The following is a 14,461-nucleotide window of genomic DNA, read 5'->3' as shown; positions in this document are numbered from 1 at the left end:
CATCTGTAATAAAATCATCAGCGTTGCTGCTTTACCAGGTGTAACAATTACGTTTAACATCCAGGCATCCATGAAAACAGAATTTATTAAATTTAACGGAGTTAGAAGTTAACAGGAAGTTAGCTCGCTAGTTTCCACCTAAACATTTCATACCATGTTCTGACAGAGATTTTTGAAACTAAGTAAAACATACAGCTCTGCTACCACTTCCAACATAAATGAAGACAGAAAACTAAACAGCAGTGACGTTTTCAGGATTACTGAAGTTGGACTACCTGGTATATAATGTTGTGCTTTGTGATTGCTAGCGACACAGCTATGTTAGCATAACATTAGCACAGTGAAGCTGGAGGATGAACGCCAATTTTGTTTACACTCGATAAAAGTTAACGTGAGGGATTCTGGTGGTCAGGGACAAATGCAATCGCATAGCAGGATGCTGTACACGGGCCAAACTTGAGTCAGGAGAACAACTGAGATTATTCATCCACAATACCAGGTTAGTTATTAATATACTGCAACTACATGGGAACAGAACAGCTGTGAGAGAATTCAACATTAATGAATCAATGTTACAGAAGTGGAGGAAGCGCAGTTTTTGGCTTTCCCCATATTTCAAAAGTGCTTCATCTCTTTGCTGTGACTGTCGCCCGCCATAATTTGCAGATGATAATGGTTGTAGCCGCTGTGATGCTTTTGACCAAAACAGGCGCAGCTTGATGACATCATCAACATGCGATAGAGCGGTATAGTCAAAATCTCTATCGTTACCAAATTTTTATCGTTTCTATCGTATATCGTTTATATCGCCCACCCCTAATCTGTAGTGGAATACATTTGAAAAGTAACCTTCCCAACACTGTGTGTGGTGATTGCATGAGTTAGAGCATTCAGTGAGATAAAACTAGACAATAACAAATACAGAGAAGCAGTAAAAAAGCCAGTATCTGAAGGTCAGAGTAAAAACAGAGCGGTGTGTGTGCTGCTCTGTGAACATGTCCACCAGGCCTAATTTGCCAGCATGGCCCCATCTGCCTTGAGGTCACTGTGGCTAATAAAGCCATTCTGCTACGTCTGATCTGCTCTGCAGCCTCACACAGAGACATGGACATGCACACAGTTGTCATTTGTCTGGCATAATTACACCATTACCAAATTTAATTTCCGCAGGTCCCCCTCCCTCCATTTGTGTTTTTTTCCTCCAGCAAAATGGGGTTAAATGTGTGTGTGTGAGCTGGCCTCTAACAGCCAGTCTTCCTCTGGCACTGTGGTGACCATGGTGAGTTAGTAAGATGTGCCCACATGTGTGTATGTGATTATAAAATACTGTGGGGTTGTTGGAGCTGCAGACAAAGCACACACACACTCAAAATAACACGATATAAAAGTAATCAGTAATACCAATAGCATCGTTCTATGAAGCATCTATGAAGCTACAAGCCCAGCACTGAGTCAGCCTCACTAAAGTCTATAAGCCTGCGACACACAGAGGAAGCCACAGGTCCTCACACAGCATCAACCATGTACATATGTACATGTACAACCACACTACACTGGGACTGCATATTTTCAACATATAAATGGTAATTATATTTCATTACAGAAATCCAAATGACTCACCCATCACATCTTTGTCTTACGCAATAGTTAAAGAAAATGTGTACTGCATGAATAAGGTTAGCAACTTGAACCTAATGCACTGAATATGTAAGCATGCTGATTAATGTGGAGGCAGGGTCAGTTTGGGCTTGTGCCGTCTGGGCCCTGGGGCACTGCCCCAGCTGCTGCATCACAACCTACCCCTTTGCTATGCCTGACCTGTTTTCTAGTAGTTTTCTGCATTCAAGTATATATGCAAATATGTGCAAGTATATATCAAGCAGTTTGTCACATTTCAGCCTCCAAACACTCTGATAAACTCCCCTTATTAGGCTTCCTAGTTTTTATTTGCAAGGTTAGATTTGTGTGCAAGCGAACAGTTAGCTAGCTCTGATAGATGCCAGCTCACGCTAAACCAAAGACTGATGCAGATGCACGTAATTAAACTGCGAGCAACATAGAAGTTCTACGTTTTTGGCAAAAACATGCAGATATGGTTTAGAATGATTTCTGCTGATTAAATAATGATTTTTACTATACTTCCTTTATCTTTTCATTGTCTAAGTATGGCATCTACTCTTACCAGTAGCAATGTAGAAACAGATAATACTGAGCAGAAATGAGTTAATGCTATTGGTGCAACCCCAGGCCCCCCTGGGTCACCTTTGCATTAGTATGGCGTTATTTTTGTGCCACTATTCTGAGCGCACGTTAAAAAGTTTGCAGGTGCAAGTGTTTCATTTTGAGGAGAAATTTATTTTGAGCAAAGAAAAGCTGAATTTGAGTGAACAAAATTCATTCCTGCGTGCAAAAACTGTATTTCAGTGTTTGCTATTATCCACACACACACACACACAGACACAGACACACAACAGCAGCTCCTCTCGCTCAGTTTTTGCATTTGCGCTCAGTTTTTGCAATGTGTTGCTCGTGCTCTCAACATTTCTGCCCGTGCGCGCTCAACTCTTTCTCTACACCGTTATATTATAGAGAAAGAAAAAACCAGCCAATCACAGACTTGGATGCAAGAAAATCTGATTGACTGGTCTGGTCTCCAATCAGCTCGAAATGACGAATATCCCAGAATGCATTTCATCCAAAGCTCAAACGAGGCAGTGGCGGAGGAACACAGAGGGGCGGAGTTTGAAATATTACTCTGTCTGGGTCACAAAATAAACTTTTAAGATATTTTCAGGCGAGAATGTTTCTGTGTAAACTTCAAATACCTGCTCGATTCATCAAGACATCACATATTTGCAAAGTTGTTCTAATGTTTTCGGAGATGCCTGTTACCCACCAGCTGACCGGGTCACTCGGGTTAAACATAATATAAAAGGCTGAACTGACAAAACCACCACCAGGTATTACAGGAAAAACCATAAAGCCTTTGAACTAAAACAAACGCTGTTGTGACAGTGATGTACACTGTTGTTGGTATATATGTATGATTTGTATCACCTTCATGTTTCCAAACCGACATCATGAGCAGCAGCTTTACAGCTGTGGCTCCAGCAAACATCAGCTGATACTAGAAATTAATATTAAATAAATTCTAACAACAGCTGATCAAGCTTAAACGTGCTGCTGTTGTGTAGCGCGACATCCGCTGGTTTCCTGTTTCCGGCGCAAAGTGGGCGATAAACAATCAAGAGAGACGATCAGCTGATCATTGATCAGTTTCATGATTGAAGTAGAAACAGGAGAGGGAGGGGAGAGAGAATGAGGGGAGAAGAGGCAGCTGTGCAGCAAAGACAGAATAACTTCAGCTTTGTGTCTTTTTCATTCTCGCTGAAGTCCGGGACGAATCACGTTCCTTTTCCTCTCAATACAGATGTGTTGTAATTGGTCCAGCCCAGAGTTGATCATGACCAACTGGCTAATCCACCACCTTTCATTGTTTATACCGTTACAAAGAAAAACACACAAACATAAAAATGAAAAATCATCATCGGCCCACCAGGCAAATGTCCGGGATGCCCAATGGCCAGTCCAGCTGTGCGGTCAGCTGGTGGGTAACAGGCATCTCCGAAAACATTAGAGCAACTTTGCAAATATGTGATGTCTTGATGAATCGAGCAGGTATTTGAAGTTTACACAGAAACATTCTCACATGAAAATATCTCAAAAGTTTATTTTGTGACCCAGACAGAGTAATATTTCAAACTCCGCCCCTCTGTGTTCCTCCACCACTGCCTCGTTTGAGCTTTGGACCAAATGGATTCTGGGATATTGCATTTCGTCATTTCGAGCTGATTGAAGACCAAAACAGCCAATCAGATTTTCTTGCATCCAAGTCTGTGATTGGCTGGTTTTGTGGCACAAATATAACGGTGTAGAGAAAGAGTTGAGCGCGCACGGGCAGAAATGTTGAGAGCGCGAGCAACACATTGCAAAAACTGAGCGAGCGGGGCTGCTGTTTTGTGTGTGTCTGTGTGTGTCTGTGTGTGTGTGGATAATAGCAAACACTGAAATACATTTTTTTGCACGCAGCAATGAATTTTGTTCACTCAAATTCAGCTTTTCTTCGCTCAAAATAAATTTCTCCTCAAAATGCAACACTTGCACCTGCAAATTTTTTTTACGTGCGCTCAGAATAGTGGCACAACAATAAGGCCATACATTAAACCCTCACTGAAGAGGTTTTCTAGCACATCATGACCTGTCCTAACTAACAGCAGGGCAGGATGTGGAGAGTGCAGATGCACGACGTGCCTTTCATGTGGTCATGTTGTTAGGTGACCCACAAAAACAGGTTGTTGTGTGTTGTTACAGTGCTAATAGATGAAGGGGGGGATGATACTGACTTCATCACATTTCCAAACACTTTATATCTTTTATCTGATAAATACATAGATCACTATATAATACAATGCATTATATACTGTACCCTCTAACAGAATGCTGGGACATTGTGAAGCTTCTCCTCACTAAGGTGAAGCACACACTCACAATGTCTGATAGGAAGTTTTGGTTTTGTTATGCTTTTATTTTGAAGTCCACTAACCACTGTCTCTTTTTAAGGTCAACTTCCTGAAGGCCAGATGGAGTGCACACATGATTACGGACTAATGATGTTCACCTGATGGGAATTCCCTGATTACCCACTGTCAGTGGGGTGAACCATTAGAGCTGGAGGGAGGGGCTGACATGGTGTTAACATGAGTGCAGCACTTGTTGCAGTGTGTAGCCACCAGCTCCTCTTCCAGATACACTGCAAGTATACAGCACGCAGTGTTTTAGTGAACGAGTGAGTATACCAGCTGTACTACGGAGGAACAGCTAGCTGTGCTAATGCTAATGCAACTGATAACGACAAACCTTGTGCGTGTGTTGTTTTTCATAGACATAAAGCTGGTGTATGACTCGTACCATTACATTCAGCTACACCAGTACAAAGACACAGATATAGGTTTTTTTATTCAAAGCATATTTTGCTGATGAGTACTTATCCAAGCCCCACTGTCTACACACACCTGTACATGTAACGAGCAGATTTAGCTGTAAGCCAGGACTAAACTGATCCAGCACGGAGAAGCACAGCCAGAGAGTATGAATATGGTAATATGGTTCCAGCTCTGACTTATACTGTCAGTGACGATTAGTAAAGACACACTACAGCCCTCTGTATTTAATCACAGCTTGTGTAATCTCCTCTGTAGTTGTATTAAGTAACAAGGAAATATGTCGGAAATATGTGGCTCCATAATTGAGTGGTTTCAGCTGGAGATACAAATCCACTTTTGGAGTGCATCAGAGCATGTGGTGTAAAATCTGCCAAATGAAAACACGTGGAGCTACCTGTTGTGACAGGACGAGGTCAAAGGCAGCTTCATTTGTCACACAGGCCCTCTGGGTCCCTGAGAAGCCTGTAACTTGTGATGTACACACAACAAGAACCTACAGTAGTAAACTGAAAGCGGACACACGTTCCTCTGCATCCCGTTAAGAGCACGATTTGTATGTGACGCATGTCTTTGAGCATTGTTCTTTGGAGTCCTGATCACACAGTGACAATTTGTTCTGATCTTGTCCCTTTGGCCATGAAAGGAGGGGGTGGAGAAAGAGCGAGGGGGGATGGGCGGCGGTTAGCATGAGACCAAATATTTGCAGTGAAAGGCCCGTCATTGTCCATTAGACTTTCTCTCCTTTCTCCTCTCTGGGTGCATTAACCTCTTCTTCAACAATGCTCCCGAACAAAGGAAGTACTGTATGTGTTTATGTGTGCGCCCGAATTTGTGTGTGCATTTGCTTTTCTGCCACGCCCACACACTGTCCATCCCCTGCATCCCTCAACACACACGCACACACACACATATACTAGTCTGTCTGCCACAGCTGATCAGAAAAATATTGACTGTTGTCTTGTGTGCACATCAGTCATCGCCCAGCATGTGTGTGTTTGTTGGGTTGTACTTAAATATATTTACTAAGATGTGCTTCATTCACAGCAGTTATGGTCTGATGTGCTCTCTTTAAGCCAGCGGTGCGCAGCCTCTTTTGCTCCACGGACGGTTTAATGTCAGACAGTATTTTCACGCACCCGCCTTTAAGGTGTGGCGGACAAATGCAACAACAAAACGATACGACCGAGAGAACCACGGTGGTATTTTGTAAATATAACAGTAAACGTGAATTCACTGTGTGTCTGTATTAGCAGCGTGCTCCTGAAACGCGCCAACAACACTGACAGTAACGTCCTCCTCTCTGCCCCTTAATGCTCTCTGGTCGCTATGGTAACGGGTACATATTTCTTTCAAGATAAGACGCAACTACAAAACAAATATAAAGTACATGAAAATATATACTTCACCATAATGCTAAATCGATGAGAGCCCTGTGCTTGTTTCTCTGCACCGAGGCGCTCACACCTGGGTATAGTCGGGGACGATGACTTGATTTAGTTTTTCTTTGCCACCAAAGAAAAAAAAACAGAACGTTATTCATAACGCAGGGGGAAAGACCCAGGGAAACAGAGTTAACGATAAACCCCCTGAAAACCATACATTTCACACCCGAGCCTCAACTCTCGCGGCCCGGTGCCAAACGACTCACGGACCGGTACCGGCCCGGGGGTGGGGACGGCTGCTTTAGACTGTAATGTGGTCGATGCTCTCATCAGCAGTAAGTGTGTGAAGTTGCTTTATGAACATCTGCTTTGTTTTGCTTGAAATGACAAAATACCTGATTGTAATAAGACAAACACAGCAGACGATGTCTCACACTCATGGCCCTAGCCTTACCCTGTATCTTTAATGCTGTTGCTGTTTAGTTCATTAAGAACTGTGATTTTCAGACACAGTTGGTTAGCCGACTCTTACCTGATGGTTTGAAGACCATTCCTGACGTGATCATTATATGACACATTTTTGTAGTGCCACAGTAGTATTATGTTAGCATCCCACATCATATAAATGTTCTCGTGTGATTTATTTACACAAAATGTCTTGATGAGTTGTTCCTGCTGACATTAGTGGAAGATGATCGAGTAGAGACCATGTGGAAATAACTGCTGACTGCAGCAGTGTGGAGTTGACTGTGCAACTTCACTTTTTAAAGCATCATTTCTACTTGGTATCAATGTTTGGCTGCAATTACATGCGACTGTTTACCATAGTAAACTGCAAGAACATTAATATTCAATCTTCAGTTCAACTGAATTCCCTTTTATTTATGCAATACCAAATCACTACAAGTGTTCCCTCAAAGTGCTTTGTATTGTAAGGTCAAGACTCAACCATAATACAAAGAAGAAAAGAAAACCCCAACAATCACAGCAAGCGCCAGTGGGAACGAAAAACTCCCTTTTAACAGGAAGAAACCTCCAGCACAACCAGGATAAGGGAGGGGCGGGGCCATCTGCTGCGACTGGTCAGGGTGAAGGGAGAGAGCCAGAGATTAATAATTACTATTAACTGAATGCAGAAATGTGTATTAACACCTAATGAGTGAAAAAAAGGTGAGTGAAGAAGAAAAACTCAATGCATCATGGGAATCCCCGGCAGCCTACGTCTATTGCAGCATAACTAAGGGAGGATTCAGGGTCACCTGATCCAGCCCTAACTATATGCTTTAGCAAAAAGGAAAGTTTTAAGCCTAATCTTAAAAGTAGAGATAGTGTCTGTCTCCTGAATCCAAACTGGAAGCTGGTTCCACAGAAGAGGGGCCTGAAAACTGAAGGCTCTGCCTCCCATTCTACTTTTAAATACTCTAGGAACAACAAGTAGGCCTGCAGAGCGAGAGCGAAGTGCTCTAATAGGGTGATATGGTACTACAAGGTCATTAAGATAAGATGGGGCCTGATTATTTAAGACCTTGTATGTGAGGAGCAGGATTTTGAATTCAATTCTGGATTTAACAGGAAGCCAATGAAGGGAAGCCAAAACAGGAGAAATCTGCTCTCTCTTTCTAGTCCCTGTCAGCACTCTTGCTGCAGCATTTTGGATTAGCTGAAGGCTTTTCAGTGAGTTTTTAGGACATCCTGATAATAATGAATTACAGTCGTCCAGCCTGGAAGTAATAAATGCATGAACTAGTTTTTCAGCATCAGAGGGATTTCTCTGATTTCTCTGTATTATTGTAGAGTCCTAACCTTAACATATAAAGCACCACGCAGCACCTGTTGTTGTGATTTGGTCATTTATACATAAAACTGAATTGAACTGAGTGAACCACGGTCAGAACAATGGTTTACTTTACTGTTGGTCAACGATGCTTTACTGAGCACACAAAGCACTCTAGAACACACACCACAATCACAAACATTCAGTGCTTTACTCTGTTTAGACTGCAATCACTGCCACTCACTCTGATGGATGGACTGGGGCCAATCTGTGGTTCAGTATCTTGCTCAAAGACACTTCAGTAGTGGGTGCCAGGGATGATCCACAAGTCCCCCAGTTGGTAGACAATATGCCATCTCCTGTTTCCTGTATGTTAGTAATACACAGCACAGAATATAGCTCTGTGTGTGTGTGTGTGTGTGTGTGTGTGTGTGTGTGTGTGTGTGTGTGTGCGTGTGTGTGTGTGTGTGTGTGTGTGCGCGCGTGTGTGTGTGCGCGCGTGTCTGTGTGTGTGTGTGTGTGTGTGTGTGTGTGTGTGCGCGTGTGTGTGTGCGCGTGTCTGTGTGTGCGTGTGTGTGTGTGTGTGTGTGCGTGTCTGTGTGTGTGTGACGACCAAAAATTGGCATGCTACTATACTTGTAGGGACCAACAGTCACTTTTGCAGATAAAAATGTGGTTTTAGGCGTGGTGTGACAGTTCGGTGATGTTAGGTTCAGGGTAAGGGTCTAGGGACGGTATCATGTCAATTCAATGTCCTAACTAATTAGTAAAAACAAAGGTGTGTGTGTGTAACTGTCTCCTCGTTTCACCGTCAGCAGTCTGAATCATCATTGAAACAACAAATATAAAGGCTTTTAAAAACAAAAGCAAAAGGCAGATAACACTTTTGTGGACAAAAAAATATCAGACATAACTGTATGAAATGATCACGTCTACAGCTCAGCAGCGTTCACACTGATATTGAGCACCAGGCTTACCCGAGCCTCTTCCCATGGAACAAGAAAGAATTCCTACAACAGGCTGCACGACAACATTCATTCACACAGGGTGCAAGCTTCCTATCGCACACAGGTTTCTGTTTTAAGGCTGATACTAGGCTGATTAATGTGAGGTGAGACTCCAAAATATGGAGTTATTGACAAAGATTGTAACCTTTGAAGCATTAGAATAACAGTTCAGCCACTAGTGTCTTACACACAGTTTCTTTTGAAATAGTAGTATTGCAGTACAGACTTGTCTTTGTGGAAAGTTGGTGATTAAATATCTGCCATTTATCCACATGATGTGACAGATTCTGAGTCACGCTGCTGTGGTTATTATCACTGTGATATTCTGACCTTTGAGTGAAAAGATCAAGCTGTCTCACTTGGTTTATCTCGCCTGCACAAACACACAGAAACAGTACAACATGAGTACCTCTGTCAGTGCAGCTCTTTTGTCCAGGTGTACAGCAGTGCTGGGTGACTACGCTGTCTCTCCATCTCCATCAATCCTTTAGCATCCAAAGGGAAAAAAGAGAGAAAACAAAGACTAAGCAACTGTCAGGCAAATGCAGAGTAAGGCCACAAAGATAAAAGATGGCAGTATAAAAAATGGGGGCGATGCTGTACTCTACCCATGAATGTATTTGCTCCTTTCTGTCCCGTTCTCTCATTCTGTGTGAGGCTCACTGTTCCTCAGGCTTTCTCTCTGTGTTACACACTGATGCCCCATCTGTCGCCGCCCCCTCTCATTCCCATCCCACCTCATACATTATTAATGAGTTTCACACACACACACACACACACACACACACACACACACACACACACACACACACACACACACACACACACACACACACACTTGTCTGTGCATGTAGTACAGCCGAGGAAGCCCCCTCAGTTAGTTCAGGCTTATCTGAATTTTCCTATAGAGATTGAAAATGTGACGTCATTCAGGGGTAAAACCGCAAAGGATTCTGGGAACTCGTGGCAAGAGGTACTTTCAACCGAAATCAGTCACACAGCGATAAAAAGAAACAAAAAATGTCAAGAAGCTGTTGTATTATTAACTGCAATAGCCGGTCGCATGACAGCCACGGGAAGCCGACGGGTAAAGAGATCGGTTGTTATCGGATTACGTCGTTGAAGAGAAATTGTTCGAGCCATGTTTCCGAAGTAACAAAGACTCGACGGGTGGTCTGGATTGCAGCCATTCAAAGACCAAATATAACGTCCCAGAACACTCCAGCTCACAGGTTAGTCTGCTCCAAGCATTCCCACAAAGGCAAGTCTTCTGTTGTAGTTAATACGTCATTTATCATAACATAACTGGTGATATAGGTTACAAGCAAGTCTGGCGCTGAACAGAAATTGTCGCGCTATGCTCCTTTGTTTATTGTGCATAAATAGTGAATTGTCCTGACACAATATTGCGTTTCGCTTCTGTTATTATGGTACATTGACAAAAACATTTTATTCACAGGATAAAACAGGTTTTTTGTATCACTAATTGCCCAGTACGATTACAGCATACAGTATTATTGTCACTGCTACATTTCTGTAACGCGTACCAGAAATTATTTCCACTACTAATTAATTACCGTTGAGCTTAAAGGTCCTATTAATAAACGGTTAAGGAATGTGTATTTATGACGACGATTTGTGAGACTGACAAACTTATGATATGTACGATGGTCTTTCGTTCTACACGGTGCATTTCAAGGTCCTGCACCCATCCGTCGGTAAACTGTACCTGGGCTTGTTGCAGTGACCTGAAGTTACTAAACTTCACGAGTGTATGCACTCACTCCAAGAAGCATATAATTATAAATATGAGTGTGGTGAAAGTTGGGCAGCACGCTAACGTATTTTGTCCCTCTGTGTGCTCGTGAGGGTCTAACCCTTTCACTCCTTTGATTTTTTCCTCGTATCTTTGACTTTTCATCAAGTCTGTCTTTGTACGGACCGGTATTGTTCTCCTTCGTTTTGTACATACCTTTTTGGGGGGGCAAAGAAAAAGCAAGAAGGTATTGGAACCGGAGAATGAACGTTTTGTGGTGCTGCAAGTGCTTGCATTTGATGCGGTACTTGGATTGTTTTGCCACGAGTTCCCGGCATGCAATGCGCAAAAGTCACGCGGTCTGTCAATCTCTATTGATGAAGCACAGCTGGAAGCGGGGCTGCTCTACACTGGGGGCAGGGGCCCCCCGTAAATCAAACTTTTAGAAGTTAAGAAATAAATAACCATTACCCACAAACTGAATATGGACAGGATTTACTACAGTGGCTGAAAAATCCACTGGAAAAGGCACAAATGAGATGGTTTCACCTCTCGCTCACTCTGTTTGTGCGCAGGCTCACACAGCACTCGACAGAGATCCCGCCCCCCAGCTCAACATCCAATCACTGTTGGTATGCAAATGAGCCGGTGTCAGGTTTCAACTCTCTGTGGTCCAAATCACAGTGACTCGTGAGATGATTAACAAGTGAAAATCCATCTGCAGGCAGTGGGAGAGCAGTCCACTGTTGTGTTTCTCTCTGTGAGCCTGTAGGCTGCAGAGACACAAAGCCCCGCCCAGCTTTCAACAGTTTCCTCGTTTCATATTCTGATGTAATCACAGCGATTTCACTACAGCTAGTTCACCCCAGCTTCCAGCAGCTCACAAAGGTCCAGCCCCTGTCGTCGCACCGTGTTACATCATTTGGTGATCGCAGCCCATGAATCAGATCTTTATTGTCACTGTTAGCAGTTTGGCATCTCTCCATCGGCAGGATGTAAGTTTTTACATTCAGATTCTTTTAAGACGAGAGAAGAAGATAAACTAGACTTAAGAGGTACCTACACAGGGAATGTAAGTAACACACCATAACATAATTATCTGCACAGATAAGATACGTACAAGTTATATCCATTGTAAACAGACGAGCTTAAAATAAGACAACTTACGGGAAAGTAACAGTAATCTAATTACTTTTTTGCAATTGTAATCCCTTGCTTGTTATATCAAAAAAGTAATCAGGTTACGTAATGCGTTCCTGCCCCTCTCTGTTGTTTTATTTTTCAGTTGCACCCCTGAGGGAATCGATTCTAGCTTGGATAACGTGATATCGATTTATATTCAATTAATATCAATTAATTTTGCCCAAAACGCCAGAATCTCAGGATAAACCTCACAAGCTTTCAACAACCACCAAACAGCTAAAACAGTAAATGAGAGCAGGAACACGGATTCTGCACAGAGACTCAGTGACATGTGGTTTCCTCACCGACGGCACGGACACGGTCGGGGCTGAAAGCGACAGCTCGCTGATGCTGATGCGTCGGCGGCTCCACGCTTTGTGTTTACGCCCTTTTGGCGCTGATTCTGAAGCTGCAGGTTTGATCTCTCTCCAAACAATATTGACTGAACCAGCAGCAAAAGAAGATCCAAACTACGCTTCACGTAAACATTGTCATGAATTCCCTCTTAGTTTTCCTCTTTTGCTTCCACCAAGATAAAAAATCAGACTTCATGCACAGCTCTCTCTCTCTCTCTGTACTTCAAGAACAGTTTCCCAAATCAAATTTAAACACTTTAAAATTATGCAAAATTGCAAAACTCTCAGCTGTGTCTGTAATCAAACCTCTGCAACTTCATGTCAGCAGTATCAGGTAACGTTCAAGTGTTGATTAATGGTTTTCTTTAGTTTTTGATGTACTGCAGAATATTTTTATAAAATCCAGACCAGGAAAATCACCTTCATGTTTTTCTGTTTTATCCTCAGTTACTTTGACACAAAGGCCTCTGCTGTGATGCTCACGCCTTTGATAAAGTCTCACAAGTGTCAGCTTTCTTTTTATAGGTACAAAAATATGGAAATGTGCTGATACGTGATCAAAATTATAATATTTCTGACTCAGGCAAAATTTCCCCGATTCAAATCGAATCAAATCGAACGATACCCAGCCCTAGTCACGAGCCTTGTGTGCTTCGGGGTGGGACACCCAATATGGCCAGGTCTTAAGGTGTAATCCAATTACATGACAAAAACAGTTCTCCAGAGCAGCAGCATTTAGAAGGTCGGCAAGTGTTTGTGAGTATCTAATATATATCTAATATGTAAGCTTGGAACATGAGAAGAAGAACGCTGTGAAGTGGTGCTGTAGCTAATGATGAGAGACCACAGAGGAGGAGGGATGGGGCTGGACAAAAGAGAAGAAGACCCCAAACTCCCCACCCTCCAACAGAGTTTAAACTGACCTGAGGGCTGTGTGTGTGTGTGTGTGTGTGTGTGTGTGTGTGTGTGTGTGTGTGTGTGTGTGTGTGTGTGTGTTTGGCCTCCTGACCTCAGCCACTATTTTCAGCCCTCGCCTGTCTGCTGCTACACCCCCAGAAAAATCAATGAGCTCCCATCCAAACGGCTGCTGGCTGTGACATGACCCTCGCATATCATTAAACAGATGCCCTGAGAACAGCAGAGCATCATTTCCCCCATCGCTGCTTCTTAAGCAGCCAACCAGCCTCGAGCTGTTTCTGATGCTTTTAGCAAAAACATCCAATCACAGATTCTTAGCTCCTGTGCTGAGAAAACCAGACCTGATGGTGCCTGAGGAGCTGAACACAACCAGACTCCTGTCACTCTGTGCCACGGTGAGGGGAGTGCACACACACACACACCTAACTGTGTCCTGTCAGGACAGATCTCACCCTGGGCAGAGAGAGTACACACACATACACTCTGACTCATTACAAACTGCTGGTTGGAGGGTTGCAAATTAAAAAAAACACTTGTTAAATGAATCTTATGTTTGTGCATCTATGCTTGTCCTCTCTCTGTATACACCAGGGAAGCTGAAACTGGAAGCTCCCATCAACACACACTCTCTCAGCATGTCAGCAGATCCAGTATGTGAGCCTGTATCAATAAAATGGGCTGTGACTCCCCTGTAACAGAAAGTGTACCTCAGAGAGAGTCAGCAGCAAGCAGAAGCATGTTTGATAACCAACACTCCCCGTCAAGGACTGGGACAGACACTGAAGGACTCCTGGTAATGTGGCCAAGGCTAAATCCAGAATACACAGCAGCGTATTAGAGCAGTCATCACCTCCAGGACCCAGCTGGGCCCAGCAAAGTCAAACATATGAATAAAAGTCCAGCACGTTTCTGCTTGTGCGTGTTTGTGGTTCAGAATCATAAAAAGCTTCAAGCACACTCAGGCCTGTGAGGCTCATTCAGACCCTGAGCTGTGGCTCTGTGCTACTATATTAACTGCCATGATGCATTGAGTTTTTCCTTTCCAGTCACCTTTCTCACTCACTATGTGTTAACAGACCTCTC

General features: G+C 43.2%; 1 protein-coding gene across 18 annotated transcripts in view; it reads right to left on the bottom strand.

The window, feature by feature from the left end:
• Nucleotides 1-9,888, bottom strand: part of nfasca (neurofascin homolog (chicken) a) — a 118,046-nt gene extending 108,158 nt beyond the window's left edge. For 4 of the 18 annotated variants that reach the window (XR_005697800.1, XM_040045305.1, XM_040045309.1 and 1 more), the window contains exons 1-2: nucleotides 9,775-9,882; nucleotides 9,576-9,651 (exon numbers count right to left, since the gene is read on the bottom strand). The gene's annotated coding sequence lies outside the window, so the exon portion shown is untranslated. Of the gene's footprint in view, nucleotides 1-9,575; nucleotides 9,754-9,774 lie in introns of those variants that run through there. The other 14 variants (XR_005697801.1, XR_005697802.1, XM_040045308.1 and 11 more) reach the window with 8 other exon arrangements.
• Nucleotides 9,889-14,461: the final 4,573 nt, after the last annotated feature.

This window comes from Simochromis diagramma, unplaced genomic scaffold (assembly GCF_900408965.1).
Source record: "Simochromis diagramma unplaced genomic scaffold, fSimDia1.1 OVJJ01000761.1, whole genome shotgun sequence".
In the NCBI taxonomy this organism is placed as follows: domain Eukaryota; kingdom Metazoa; phylum Chordata; class Actinopteri; order Cichliformes; family Cichlidae; genus Simochromis; species Simochromis diagramma.
The sequence above is the reverse complement of the archived record's forward strand: the minus strand, read 5'-3'. Positions and strand labels throughout refer to the sequence as shown.